Raw genomic sequence first — 16,028 nt, forward strand, 5'->3', positions numbered from 1 at the left:
TTGGTCAATCATCAGCCAGCAATGCACTGCGATGGCGCAGTGCATTGTGGGCCATGAGCGCCACACGAACATGGCTCGAACAGCCCACAAAGTTCACCGAACGGGTGAACAGCCGGTGTTCGAGTCAAACATGCGTTCCACTCGAACACCGAGCTCATCCCTACTGTTGAGGTTCAAGTGTCGTAACACGTTGGACATGTCTAAACTTGTCTAAACAGGAAATGTCATCATACCATCCCTGCGTACTGAAAGTAGGTCCACCAAAAGGAGGTCCGCTGTATGAGGAACTGGCCGGGGCATAAACTGAAGATTCTCTGGGGACTTATTACTTACCGGTATGCGTAGTGATTAATAGACATGCCTAATGTAAGTGCGCATGCTATAATTTTTTAATATAATTGAGTCATGCTATGGGCATGTTATCTCATGCTTCTTGGGACAACAGGGAGTATTTCAGCATATCAGTGACTGGAGAGGTCAATAGTCAGGAGTTATTTTCATGGTCCTGTGAATGCAATATGGAAATAATCATTATGCGCTTTTGACCATTCATGGCAATACTGATGTTCATACTGTATATCTCTTTCTGTATGTAGCGCCCTCTACTTTAGGTAGGTGCTTAGTGATGTGTTTTTGACAATATAGGATATAGAGACAGGTAAATTTTATCAGGGTCCTGCTCTTTACTAGGCCTGGTTGTTTATTTAGGGATGGGAGTGTCAGAGTAGAAGGGGGTGTGGCTGCCTACACTTGGGCTCAGGGATACCTCCTCTGCTTGACAGTGGATTCTGCTGGAAAGATAAGATGGGCTGAGACCTGAGTAGCAGGAAACCCATGTGAGAGAATTGACCAATGGTTAATTTCTATGGTCAATTGGAGGTTTCTCATAAAAAAGGGGGGTCACATGCTCCGGAAGGTTGGAGAGTTTGAGTCCGAGGTCCAGAGGTTCAGGACCGGAAGCCCTGGGTGAAGACCAGGCGTCCAATGCGGGGATGTGCTGGACAGCGTGGAGGAGGAGGAGGAAGTAGGAACTAAGCGGAAGGAGAAAACTGTGAATCGACTTTCTTTGAACATGGACTGTTGATTGGGAGAGAGCAATGAAAGTGAAACCCAGTAGAGCTACCCAGTAACTTCATACTGCGTATCCATGGACCACAGTATCAAGCACTTTCCAGGACTGAGGGAAGTTAAAAAACACAAGTCATGGAAATAGGCAGTGTGGACCTGTGACTTTGAGGTCAACATCCACAGCATTATTCAGAGTGATGCTTATCTGTCCATATTGGAAGTGAGACATAAGGGAGAAATGGAACCAGGAAAGGATCGTTTTAAGAATTAATCTAATAACAAAAGCCACGGCTACAGATTAGTATCCTTTTTGACCTAAAACTGGGGTTGGATGGGGCATCTCATATACCCTATTGAACAGCCCACCGATTTATACCCAGAATAAAGCATTATAAAATACATTCTGACTAGTTTGGTGTCATGTACTTGCATGGGGCATTGGAAGCGGAGCCATCTGATAAAAGGTAATAAACAAATGCAGCAGCCCCCATGGGGGTACCACTACATGTATAATGTATATACATTCTTTATATACAATGTACTATATTACTACATAAGTAAAATTATATTTGATTTATGCTCTATTAGCATAATTATATATTCTTAGTATTAGATAGGAAGACTAAATATGCTGAGACAAAATGTAAATGGTCAAGAGCTGGACTTCTGAGTCTGTTTCTGTCATGTTACTCAGTGCAATTTTATTTTTAAAATATTGTTTTATGGTAAATACCATGCATTCTCTGAAAATATGCTATACTTTCTCTTTAAAGTTCCAGAGGCTCTGTCTTAACAATGCACCACCTATCAACATGCCACTTTCTTATCTGGGTGGTTCTTCCTCCTCAGTCACTTTTGACTTACAGCAGCAGTTCAGAAGTAATGCCCTTCATGGTTTTTAAGTGAAGTGATCGGATGGTACATACCACTTAAACATCTGGATTTCTTCCTTTAATTCTTCATTTGGTTTCCTTTGGTAAGTACATTATTTTTCTTGCCATAGTATGTGAAGTAATAGTTTGTGTGCACTGAATTACTAGTCAAGATGTCTATATGGAAGTGCTTTTCTACCTGCTTTATGGTGAGCTGACCAAACGTTTACCAACATCTATTTGGCAATGTGCAAGTGATTTTGTTTGCTTGCCTGTAAATCCACTGAACCTCTCTTGGATCTTGAAGTCCATACTCAATGTTTTGTGCATTTTAAATTAAATAACGCTGCTCAAAATCACTGCATTGTAGTCATATGTACAGCGCACTCCTCATACTACCAAAGAGAGATTTTTTTCTCTGCATAAACATTGACAAGTATAGGACAGAAGTATCAGAGTTTGGGGCTTGAACTATTCTTCTCAGGGATTGCTGGAGATCCCTATGTGGGTAAAATTAGCAAATAGGAGCATTATCATCCACTGAATACTTATGCCCCATACACATGGTCGGGTTTTCCGACAAATCTGACCGTGTGTGAGCTCCATCAGACTTTTTCCGTTGGAATTTCCAACGCACAAAGTTTGAGAGCGGGATCTAAAATTTTCTGACAACAAAATCCAATTGCGTAAATTCCGTGTGTAGCCTACTCCAAGGCACAAAGTGCCACATATGCTCACAATAAATTACAAGACGGAAGCGCTCGGTCTGGTAAAACTGGCGTTCGTATGTGGATATAGCACATTCATCACGCTGCAATGTTAAAAAATTTTAATGCAGCGCATTCTCTTTTTCTTTATAATGCTAGAAGAATTACGCTGTTTTGCTGCTCATATTCACATGTCTTTCTTTATTCTTTCTCCTGATTTCATGAATATAATATTTTTATTCGTCAGATCTCCTGAATAATTATTTTATGTTTATGTTTGAATATTTTTAATTATTTTGTGTGGGGTTTTTTTATTCACGATCTCCATTTTTTTTTTGGGTTATCTCCATAATTTTTTTGTGTGTTTTGTGTGTCAAGTTTCCACAACACCATTATTATCTTGTATTTTGAAACCCCAAGGAGATTGGTTGGTGTCCCTTGTTAATTTCACATTGTATTTAGGAAATGTATCTGCCTACTCACAAATAAACTGGGCTTTTTGAAGTAAACCCCTCTGTTAAATCAGAACTTACTGATCAATAATAACAACATCTAGTTAACATCATTACATTTACAACAATAAATATGTTGAAAAATGCTATACCTGACTCAAGCTGGGCTGCTCCACATGTTGCTGCCTGGAAGGCCCAGGTTGGACATCGGAAGCCTCAACTGGGGGGGAGGAAGACTGTAGAGTGCTGGCCTGGATTCCCTCTGGTCTGCCAGAAAGTGCAGCCTGTCATAGTACCACAGCCTGGGTACATAAATGTCATCTGCATTTCCTGATCTCCGGGAAATCTGGACCTTCTTGCGCTCCCTCAGATATGTACTCCTCAGGCCGCCAATTTTGGCCTTCACATGTTGTCTGCCATGGGGACCATCGGCTTCACAAAAGCAAGCAGTTTCTCCAGCGCTGCCTTCTTCTTTCTTAGGTCCTTTTAAAAGGGGTGGTTCACCTGCCACAGGTAGGGCAGCTCCCTGAACAGATCAATGAAGATGGGGACAAATTCATGGTCTTTGAAGGGATCCATATTTTCTGCAAGACACAACACAAGACAAACCCTAATGTCAGGCTAAACTCTTCTAATCTTGTCCCAATATAAGCCTCAATCTAGATGCTGTATAGGCCAGTGATGTATAAAGTTAAAATTGTACCTTCGTTCGAACGATTGGCGCTTCCGCTACTCCTTCCTCCTCTCACAGATCGTACATACAACACACACGTGTTACGTTTTATATACAGTGTGCATGCTTGAAAATCCGCCGGCCCCTGATGTTCTTTCTAGTCTATTCCCCGCCCCCTCTCTTTGGGCGCAGTGGGGAGAGCACATGGTGGAGACACAGCAGGTGCATGGTAATTATTACAGCAACAAGGAGGATGAGGAAAGCCCGGAGCCAGAAATGTCCCGATCCCGGAGGAGAAGATTTAAGGCCTTTTGTAGAGATGTTGGAGATGGTGGATATATTGGAGAGGAACGACTATGATGGGAAGTATGGACCTTACCCAAATGTCAGAAAGGCCAAGATCATGACTAAAGTTGTGAAGAGTCTGCAGAAGAATTTTGGGGTACGACAAATCCAAGGATCAACTGAGGAAACGCTGGTCAGACCTGAAACTGAGGGAGCGGTACAGAAGGATCAAGTGAGTTCTTATAAAAGGTAATTATTTGTCATGTTTTCATATTATTATCATTGCTTGCATACTGCTCCATGTGCTTTTCTTTAGTGTTGTACAGTTTAAAATGGCCACTTTCATGTTCATAGGTTCAATCGTTCGTAGTAAACTTTGTTCGTTTGCCCACTTCAAATACAATGTTTTGGAAAGTTGCAGTTAACTACATTTGTTCAGGCCTATTTCTAGTCAAAGAAAGTTTGTTGCTTAGAGGGATTTGTAACTAGAAATGCAAACTTGATTCATTGTAAAGGAGAGGACACTCAGTAGCTGTTTACACATCTGGACTCAGGAGTACTAGTGTGGGACACCAGAACACCCTTTTTATTAGTGTATCCCACACACATGCTCCAGTGAATACTGTAAGGGTGTCTCCATCTGTGAAACTTGCACAAAACAGGTAAGTATTCCAGCTTTAGAAAGTCTCTAAAATAATGTTTTCAGCTTTGAACAAAAAACACAATTGTACTACTCTTCCAAGAAATGTTTCTGCCCTCAAATATCTGTGTGCTAAGTATTCCTTTTTTACATTCTCATAAAGGAGAGAAGACTTGGGACATCTGAGGACATCAGGGACCCCACGCCTCACAAGGAAGGGGAAATCCAAAAACCAGAAGCATTGGAGGAGGAAGAAGGAGAGGTTGTTGAAATTGGCAGAATTGTCACCACAACAGGTGAGTGTCTGAGACCACAGATTCAGGTAATAGATGTATGCCTGCATTTTAATAATACATGGTGTGTTTTTTTGTTTATTTGTAGGTGGTGTGGATGTTGTGGAAGAAGAATCGCATTTTACTAGTGAAAGTGCCCAGATCTTCATCGGGGAGATAATGGGGTACAATCACGATTTAGATAATCTCAAGAAAAACATCAATGAGGTTCAACAAAAAATGAAGAACATCATTGATGTTTTAGGGAGAATCAGAAAAAAAAAACTAGCTAGCATCGATTTTATCTTTTAAAAAACAGTTTTATATTTTGACAAAAGCCAAATTTGGAAGATGCACATAGTGTATCAACATGTGATATCTCCCATCATGGGGGATCAATGTATGCATTTTGTGGGAGCAATCCCTTCCTCGCTGCTAAAGTGGCTGAGATGAAGGGGTTGCACCCCCAAAACACCAACATTGATCCCCCATGATGGGAGATAGCACATGTTGACATTAGGCATAGGATTAGGAGGAAAATGCCCAGTTTGAATCACAATTTGTGTGCATCTTCCAAATTTGGCTTTTCCAGGGGTGACACCCCATCTGATGAAGGCAATATCAACACAGTTTGGACATACTAATGTCTGATATTGCCTTCAATTTTCAAAGTTGAACTTTGTAAGTTCCTAAATTCTGTATGTTATGCTTTGAAACATGCCTGTTTTCTAAAAAATGGCTAGTTATATTAATGTTACCAATAATAATGTTATATACATGCAATATGTTGGTTTGTTGTAAAACCCTTTTATAAACGCACATGTGTGAATGTGCTTTGAGTAAAAAGTTTTATTATCAACAATGTGTGGCTTCCTTTTTCAATGCGCAAAAGCAGTATTTGTAGTAAAGTTGTTGTTTTCTGTGACAATGGGTGTTATTTACTAAAGGCATATCCACGTTGTACTCCAAGTGCAGTTTCAAGTGCACTTTTGCAGTGCACTTATAGTGCATTGTGCATTTGTCTTTAGTAAATAACACCCACAGTGCTTTTTAATTTGCCCCAATCATGCCATTTTCATGACTCCACACATTTCTGTCATGGTGCTGAAAATGAGGAATATTTTTGTCGGTAATGCACTACATACATTAACAACAAAAACAAGGTGTGGGTGTAGCAGACCCACAACATAATAATAATAAGAGACTGTCAACTCATCTCGCCCAGAGATTTGGTTTGCACTGCTGAAAAAGGCCCAGAAAAAAAAATACCTAGGAGTCACCTAAAACAAGCAGTAAATGAAAACAAATATTATTGCAGTTTGAAAGATAAATTTATTTAAAAAATGCCTCTCAGAAATTGTCTGGCATATCAATGGCCCCCCTACCCGCAAAGTACTCCATGTATCGGTTTCTGACCTCGCAGACGCTTTGGGGGGGGCAAGCCAGGACGGCCAGCTTCAAATGCCATCAGGTTGGCAAGTTCAGGAAAGTCTGCCTCAGGCCCAACTGAGGCCACATAGTTTGGTGACTATTTTTTTTAATGCAGCAGGAAAATGCAGCACTACAGTATATGGTTCAGTTTATATTCCGCCACGTGGATGGGTGTCAAAAATAGGCAAAACCGGCTGTCCATTATCCCAAAAGTGTTCTCCACTACTCTTCTGGCTCTGGCCTGCCGGTAATTAAAAACCCACTGGTCTGGAGTAAGGGTCCTCATTGGGAATGGCCGCATAAGATGGTCACCCAGCACAAATGTTTCATCCGCGATGAAGACGAAGGGGGGTCCTTCCACATTCTCCTCTGGAGGTGGCAAGCCCAAACTGCCACTCTGGAGACGCCAGTAGAACTCCATCTGGGTGAACACTCCGGCCATTTTTCCCCAGGTCCACATACAGGAACTCGTAGGTAGCGGACACCACCGCCAACATCACTATACTATTATACCCCTTGTAATTATAATAGTAGGACCCCGAGTTGGGGGGTGGGATGATGCGGACGCATTTCCCATCAATTGCACCTCCACAATTGGGAAAGTCCCAATGGGTAGCAAATTGGGAGGCCACAGTCTGCCATTTCTGTGATGTTGAAGGAAATTCTGGAGTCAAACAAGAAAATCTAATTTGTCATTTTGCACATGAATATTGCAAGCAGATTAGACACAAACATTTTGTCCAACATAAGTATAACATTTTTTGAAATTAGTATTTAAAGCCAAAAGTATAAGGTTCCCTTATCAGATTCCTCACCCCATCTGATGGCCAATTGCAAAAAATTAGGGGGAGGGATGTTTTAGACAGGTAACCCTCTGCACTTCATTGAGAGCCTAATGCCTAAATAATGTGTGTTAACTTTGGCCAGCCCCTCCTTACTTACACTATTGGCAGCCCACTGGACAGGTAAGAAGTGTCATAATACAAAAAAAAATACACACTGAACAAATGGAAGCACATTTTTACATTCTGCTATTACCTATCAAGATAATTATAGGAGAAAAAAAACTTTAAACAGTAGCCTGTCAGAAGCTACATACAGAGCGGCCCGTTTGAATACAAGTTGACACACTGTTTGTAGCAGACTGAGAGGATGAGCTCACAGGGCCTCTCATCACTTCTTGTCAGAGGCACTGAGCTCAAAGGACAGCTTGGAGCCTGCAGATTATGACAAGTACACTGCCTGTCATACTCACCCATTGATATAAATGGGGCCACTCTGCAACTGCAGGCCAAACTCACTCAGAGTATTCCAACAATGTAAAAATACCATTCTGCAATGTAAAAAAAACAAAGAAAACAAGCAGGCAGCATTAGCACCTCATGAACGCCTGTCAGCTGCTGCTATACCACTCGTCGAAAAGCAATCCACCACATATCACTTTTCCGAGGGCAGTAAGCATTATCGCAAATGGGAGAGAAACTTGAAACGCATCATCCATTTCACACTCCCCACCAATCAGGTCACTCCCCAGCCGCTTCCCATGTTAGCCACCTCCCAGGTACCCCCCCCCCCTCGGCTAACTGATATCCCTCCATGACCACCTCATACCCCCCCCCCCCCCCCCCCGCTGACAGACCTCTCTCCACAGCCTGTCCTCACACATCCTCTCACCTGCTGACCGGTGGATGGGGGAATCACTCCCGCAGTGTTACTGTGTTCTGCCAGTGGGGAGCCTTCCTTACCCACAGAATACAATGATCAATATTGCTAATTATAGCTGGCAGCACTGACAGGCTGGTTGTACTCAAGTCGATTAATAGATTGACTTGTGTACAACCAGCTAGCCCATACATGGCTGGTCTCTGCTTATTTGGCTTAATTTCAATCCATGTATAGCCCGCTTAACCACTATGCGGTCCCTAAACATCCTTCCACAAACCTTTACATTTTTCCTTCCCAGATTCCTTCATCCTCCTCACCTGTACATAGTGCCCGCTGTCATACCCTCCACTTTCCTCTCCTATACCTAGTGTCCACTGTCATACCCTCCACACTCCTCTCCTATACATAGTGCCCCTTGTCATACCCCCCGCAATCCTCTCCTGTACATAGCGCCTGCTGTCATACCCTCACACTCCTCTCCTGTACATACTGCTCACTGTCCTACCCTCCACATTTCTCTCCTATACATAGTGCCCCCTGTTATACCACCCCACAATCCTCTCCTGTACATAGTGCCCGCTGTCATACCTGCCACATTCCTCTCCTGTACATACTGCCCACTGTCATACCCTCCACACTCTCCTGCTGTACATACTGCTCACTGTCATACCCTCCACACTCCTCTCCTGTACATACTGCTCACTGTCATATCCTACACACTCCTCTCCTATACATAGAGTCCCCTGTTATACCACCCCACAATCCTCTCCTGTACATAGTGCCCACTGTCATACCTGCCACATTCCTCTCCTGTACATACTGCCCACTGTCATACCCTCCACACTCCTCTCTTGTACATACTGCTCACTGTCATACCCTCCAAACTCCTCTCCTATACATAGTGCCCCCTGTCATACCCCCACAATCCTCTCCTATATATACTGCCCACTGTGATACACTTCTCTCCTGTACATACTGACCCCATAATACCTTCCACACTCCTCTCCTGTACATACTGCCCCATCACACCCTCCACACTCCTCTCCTGTACATAGTACCCACTGCCATACCCTCCACACCCCTCTGCTGTGCATACTGCCCACTGTCATACCCTGCACACTCATCTACTGTACATAGTGCCCACTGTTATACCATCTATACTCCTCCCCTATGCCTCTTACCCACAAAAACAGTTCTTCAAAATTATATGGAATATCCTCAATGTTGCCAGCTCTAGAAAGGGCATACTTTTGTTAGTTCAACTAAAGGAAATCTTCTCAGTCCTCATATTTGTTTTGTCCATTTTTAGTACACATTTAATTTTATGATTACTACTGTGATGTATAGAGGAACATAGGTCAGCTACTCTAAATATACCACTGGTAAAAAAAAAAAGGGTCCCTGAAAATATTTTTTAAATGTAGGCAACTATGCATCTGGTCACTGCCCAAGGGCCACCGGGTCAGTGGGGGGCTCCATGAGAGGCTCCCGGGATCCTGTGATATTAAAGCGGTAGTAACATTACTACTTTTTAGCGGCCCTGAGGTAGGTTATGCCATAATTTACTAGTATGCACAGCATATTAGCACATTACAGTACACTTACCTGTCAGACTGAGCCCTCCAGCACTGCGCTGTGATAACTCTTCCCCGACTGATGGCAGTGACGTCAGCGGAGAGTGGACTTCAGACCGCTCTCCGCTGAAAACGGGTCACAGGAGTGCAAAACGAATTGAACTTATGTGACCCATTGGAGAAGCCCAGCCTAAAAAGCTCAGGCTGGACTTCTCCTTTAACTTTCAATATTTTTTATTTTATTATTCAAGTAACAACACAATGTCATAGAAAGTACATTCAACGAACAGTAAAACTTATAAACGCAGAAATGCAACACCTCAAAACATTAAACTGAGAAATAAAGTATATTTGGTGGAAGTATTGGTGAGGTTGACAGATGAACTAAGGATAAAAGTCGTTAGTGGCTAGGTCATGAAATATGTTTCTGATTCTTTAGGGACTAACTACGTAGAATCCCAATGAGCCACTTAGACTTGTACTACTGGAAATGGTTATAGTACAGGGAAAAGGTATAGTGTAGCAACCGAAGGAGGGGGATAGGGAAGGGGAAGGGGAGGGGAAGGGAAGGGAGAAGAGAAAAAAAAGGCGGGGAGGGTCGGTGAGTAAGGAAAAGGAGAAGAAAGGGGAGAAAGAATAAAAAAATAAGAAGGGGGGGGGGGGGCAGCCAGAGGTGAATTAGGATGAAGATATATATCGGATCCACGGATCCCATATTGCAGCAAATTTCTTAGTAGTGTTGTGAAGAGTCAAGAGGAACCACCAACTGCTTCCAATATTTAGCAATGGTTATTTTAGCAGCCAAATATATGTATATAATTAGTTTCATAGATTTTTTAGGGACTCCTTCAGGAAGCTTTTGGAAAATGCTGTTTCTGGGGATCCACAAATCCAAAATCTAGTGATATTTGGACACCGCCACCAAATGTGGTACATCGTACCCACCTGGCCACACTGTCTAAAGCACATGGAGGATGCAGACGGATGCATCTTAGCGACCCTGGTTGGTACTAGATACCAACGAAGGAGGGTTTTATAATTAGCTTCAATTAGTGTCATATTAATGGATACTTTAGATAAAGCATAAGCCATATCTTGCCAGTCAGATAAATCAAAAGTGGTATTTTCATTGCATCATTTAAGGGAGTTTAGTATTTGAGTCAGTAAGGGTGGTATATACCGTAGATATTCGTCCCTGTAGGAGGCCCTTAGTTTGGTAAGATAATTCAAAATTTGTAAGTATAAGAGGTCCATCTAACAAATTAAATTTAGAATGTATAAAGGAAATAAGCTGATTGCACCTAAACAATTCACTAGGGGGCATCTGCATTGTGTCTTTAAAATATTGTAAAGAGTAAGGTTGATTTCCATCAAGATAGTCTCCTATCCTAAGAAGTCCCTTATCGAGCCACCATTGAAATAACAGTTGAGTCAAACCGGGGGAGAATTCTGGATTACAAAACAAGGGGGCTAGTGGGGTATATGGGGATGATAAGGGTCTATGATGTCGCAAACTGTCTCAAACGGCTAGGTATTGAGACAGGGTGGGGCACAAAATAGGGGGGCAAAGGCGGTTTGAAAGACACATTAGGGAGCTGATAGCAAAAGGGGGGCATGAAAGAGCCTCATTAGAGACCCAGAGGGGTGGAGGCCCCTTGGCTGTTGTATAGGAAAGCTGTGTTATTTGAGCTGCCTGATAGTAAGTTTGTAAATTAGGGAGGCCAAGTTCATCACTCGATTTGAGGCATATAATCTCAGTTTGTTCATGCAAGGCTTTTTATTACCCCAGATAAAACGGAGAACATCCGATTGTAGTCATTGTAGATCTCCCCTCGAGACTGCAACTGGTAAAGTTCTAAAATAATAACGTATCCTGGGTAGAAATGTAATCTTAATAGAATTGATTCTACTGAACCAAGATAAAGGATAGTCTGCCCATTGTTGAAGATCTTCCCAGAGTCAGCGAAAGAGTGGAGGATAGTTAGCCCAGTACAGAGTGTTAATCGAAGATGTCAGTTGGATGCCTAGATATGGAAGGGAGTTTGATGCCCATTGAAAGTTATAGGTAGTTTGTAATTTCCATTCTGTCGAGGGGGGCAAAGAAATATTAAGAGCCATCGTTTTCTGAGTATTTAAAGAGAGCCCTGAGAGTTGGGAAAATTGATGAAACAGAGTTAGCAGAGTAGGTAGAGTGACTTCAGGATTAGTGACATACATGAGGAAGTTGTCAGCAAACAGAGAACATTTGTGCTCCTGTTGTCCACAACGTACTCCATGTATTTTAGGATGGGATCGAATTGCGTCAGCTAAGGGTTCAATTGCTAATGCAAAGAGTAATGGGGAAAGTGGGCAGCCCTGTCTTGTCCCATGTCTAATAGGGAATGAACGTGATCTATAACCCCGAATGGAGACCTGGGCTGACGGATTGCTATATAGTGTTTTTAGTAAAGAGATAAGGCTCCATGTACACTGGAGCTCATAAACTGCAGTTTATTGGAGTTTGGGCATTTTTTTTAAAAGCCCATAAACTCCACTCTATGTTAGCCTATGTGTCCATGCACACATGGACGTTGTTTAGCTTTAATGAGCAGTGGAGTTTATGGGCTTTTTCCTGAACGCCAGAAATTTGCGTTCAAAGTGCCGTTTTTCACTGTTAAAAAAAACGACAAACGCCGATAAACGCTCATAAACGCTTATAAACACTCATAAACATGCGTTAATTAGTGTTCGGCATTCTATTTTTTCAATGCATTGTGGGAGTTTGGAATACACTGCAGAATTTTTGGAGTGTCCTCTGTGTATTTTTATTGAAAACGCAGATAAACGCTAACGCTAATAAACGCTCATACAAAATGCTGTTAAAAGCACGTTTTTTAACCAGCGTTTTCTGCCAGCAATCTGGCGTCCAGAAAAAGCTTTTTTGAGCTTCAGTGTGCTTTTAGCCTAAAGGTAGAGTCAAATCCGAAGGCCTCTAAAATGGTAATTAAGTAATCCCAGTTCAAGCTATCAAAGGTCTTATGAAGATCCAATGAAAGTAGTAACAGTTCCCTAGACCAAGGAGCATCCCATTTAGAATGAACTGCAGAAATCAATGTTATAGATCGGCGAATCTGGTCTAGCGTTTGGCATTGGTTTATGAAGCCAAATTGGTCTTCATGAATATACTGTGGTAGAAAGGCACCAAGACGCAAAGCTAAGATTTTCGGTAGGATTTTGAGATCACAATTAATCAACGATATAGGGCGGTAATTAAGAATATCAGTGGAGTCTTTATTTGGTTTAGGTATGACACTGATGTAAGCCCTATTTTCGTCTAAAGGTACCTGTCCACCATCTCGCAAGGAATTGAAATAGAGTCGGTCATGCCAGGTAAAAAATGTATGATTAGTCCAGCGTAGACATTTCTCCGATTTTGTAGTGAGGCAAATATTGAGTTCTGTACGAGCCTGTTCAAGCTTGAGCAAAAATTCTGGATGTGGGGAATGTTTATGTTGGGTAGCTAGGGTTTCGTATTCCTTAGTTTTGATCAGAATCATTTCATCACAAGCTTTTTTTGAGTCTGGATGCCAACTGAATCAAGAATCCTCCTATTCAAGCTTTGTGTGCTGCCCAATTAATGGCAGGATTGGTATCTTCTGCTTTATTAATATCAAAGTAAGCTTTAAGGTGAGTAATAATGTCTAAGCAGTAATATTCGTTACTAAGTATAGACTTATTTAGCCTCCAGGGGGATTTAGCTAACTTGATAGTTAAGTAAGTTAGAAAACATAATTACCACAGGGTCACCATTCTATACAGATGGATTTCTTATTTTGCTAGCCATCACAATTCACCTGTAACACATTCTTGAATCCTGTGACTCTAGCCTTGAGCCCAAGAAAAATCCATCTCTCCCCCCTGTCACCACCCCCATCGAACAATACAATCTTTTGGACGGCTTATCCACACCTAATCACATCTCACTATACACAAGGTAAGTCTCCCCACATCCGCAGTCATCCCCCCTGCCGACCATTGGGCCCAACTTATGTTGGAATATAGGGTGATATTTTTGTTTTGTTCGCTCACCCTTTCCTCTCAGAATCTTCTGAGCCCCTTGGTTGATATTGGACTAAGAAAACTTTTTTTTGGTCATCAACGCTCATTTTTTTTTTTTTGAGCAATTTTATTATTTTATTCAATTTGTATAAACTAGTTCTGTTATTATGTTTTAAATGTTTATCTTCAACAGCACCATTTATTGTAGAACCTCAGACAAAGATTTTATCGTTAATAAGACAAATACTTTGTTTTCTCTGGCTATGTGATGTGGGTTTGGCTACTCCATGGTACTATTATACTTACAATCCCTATAACAAGTACCAAATTATACACTTATTAAAACCCCAATGGCTCTAAAAATAATGTCGCATAATGTACAAGGCTTCAACCTTCCGCAGAAACGTAAGAAAGCATTTTGCCAATACAAAAGCCTTGGTGCAGATATCCTTTTATTGCAAGATACCCATTTTCTAACAATAATCACCCACAATACTTGGATAAGTCTTTTAAACAATTTTATTATACTACCCATACCATTAAGTCCTGTGGAGTGGCCATATTCATAAAAAACTCATTATCATTCGAACTTGATCATATATACAGAGATCCTGATAGTAGGTTTATAATTCTACAAGGTAGAGTCCAGGGTCGTGCTACAACCATTGCCTCTATTTATGCCCCTAATGTAACACAAGCAACATTTTTCCAACAGTTTTTTGCCATTCTAGACCGTTATCTATCCCCTCACTTAATAGTGGGGGGGAGAATTTAACCTCACGGCACACCCCAGCTTAGACGGGAGCAGAATTACTCCCTCCTCCAAAGCCTTCCCTAAATCTCTCACTTGTAGCCTAAATACACATCAACTTATAGATGTATGGCGAGCACATAATATTGGATGTAGATCCTATCCTTTCTATTCAAACCCTCTTGACAGCTCAGCCCGCATAGATTATATTTTCTGTACTCCTATAGTTTTAGCAAACTCCTCTAGAGCTGATATACGTGTCTGCCCATGGTCAGACCATCATATAGTCGCCTTCAATGTTACTAGAATAGGCCTTAAACCCACTACCTATACCTATTACCCAAATTTACCTGAAGACTCAATGACTCTTTGTTGACAGACCCATCCACCATAGACACCCTCACGACACAACTTAATGATTATTTCACTGATAACCAGCTTCCAGATACTCAGCCCTGCACACTTTGGACAGTCCATAAAGCCATTATGCGAGGTCCTCTCATTAATATAGCCACCAAAAAAAATAAGGGCAAACTTACAGATCTCCGTTCTCTTACAAAAAAAATGAACAAGCTATACAATCGTTATAACCAATCCCCTTCCCCTGACCTCTTACAACAGATCACTGATAAGAAGCAAGCATTAGACCTTCTGCTCTCAGATAAAACAGAAAAAGCCTTGAGATGGGAAAAAGCCAAATTCATGCTATATAGTAACTCAGCATCCACAATGTTTGCATGTAAACTTAACCAAGCTATGAAATCAACTCACACTTATAAACTTCGTAACTCAGCATCAAACCAGAATGACATACAAAAATGTATTTGCAATTTCCCAACCTACTAAAGACCCAACCTCCCAATCTTGGTTCTCGAACCTGACACTACCCACTTTATCGAGCCAACAGACTGAACAATTAAATGCCCCCTGCACTGAGACTGAAATAACGTTGATCATCAAATCTCTCAAATCCTCTACAGCACCAGGCCCAGATGGGTATTCTGCCTCTTACTATAAGAAATTTTCACACATATTATCACCTAAATTGGCTTCCCTTTATAACCACATATTAAAAGGAAATAATTTCCTCACAAAAATTTTATTAGCCAACATGTCCCTTATCCCTAAACCCCATAAAGATCACTCCCTTCCCCAAAACTTTCATTCAATCTCTGTCATTAATAATGACTTAAACATTTTTGGCAAATTATTAGCAAATGGATTGGCCTCTGTCTTTACGTCCCTGATCTCTCCTGATCAAACTGGGTTTATCCCAGGAAGACAAATTACGGACAATATCCGCCTTGTTACCAACATAATACAGGATGCCAATCTACATTCTAAACAAACACTTCTCCTTAGCCTTGATATTCATAAAGCGTTTGACAACGCTAGATGGTCATACCTAGACCATTTATTACCCAAATTTGGCATCTCTGGTGAATTCCTGCAAGGTTTCCACGCCTTATATAGAGACCCCCAAACTAGAATAAAATTACCGGGTAACAACTCCCAATTCTTCCCACTTCAGAAAGGCACCAGACAAGGGTGTCCTTCATCCCCCCCTCCTTTTTGCTCTGGCAATAGAGCCTTTAGCATG

General features: G+C 41.6%; 1 protein-coding gene across 1 annotated transcript in view; it reads left to right on the forward strand.

The window, feature by feature from the left end:
* The first annotated feature begins 1,906 nt into the window (after positions 1 to 1,906).
* LOC143941251 (baculoviral IAP repeat-containing protein 1-like) overlaps positions 1,907 to 16,028 on the forward strand; it is a 123,394-nt gene continuing 109,272 nt past the window's right edge. The window contains exon 1 of the mRNA XM_077463291.1: positions 1,907 to 2,044. The gene's annotated coding sequence lies outside the window, so the exon portion shown is untranslated. The remainder of the gene's footprint in view (positions 2,045 to 16,028) is intronic.

This window comes from Lithobates pipiens, unplaced genomic scaffold (genome assembly GCF_037356315.1).
Source record: "Lithobates pipiens isolate NorthernLeopardFrog02 unplaced genomic scaffold, aLitPip1_a1.2 Scaffold_3, whole genome shotgun sequence".
Lineage (NCBI taxonomy): Eukaryota > Metazoa > Chordata > Amphibia > Anura > Ranidae > Lithobates > Lithobates pipiens.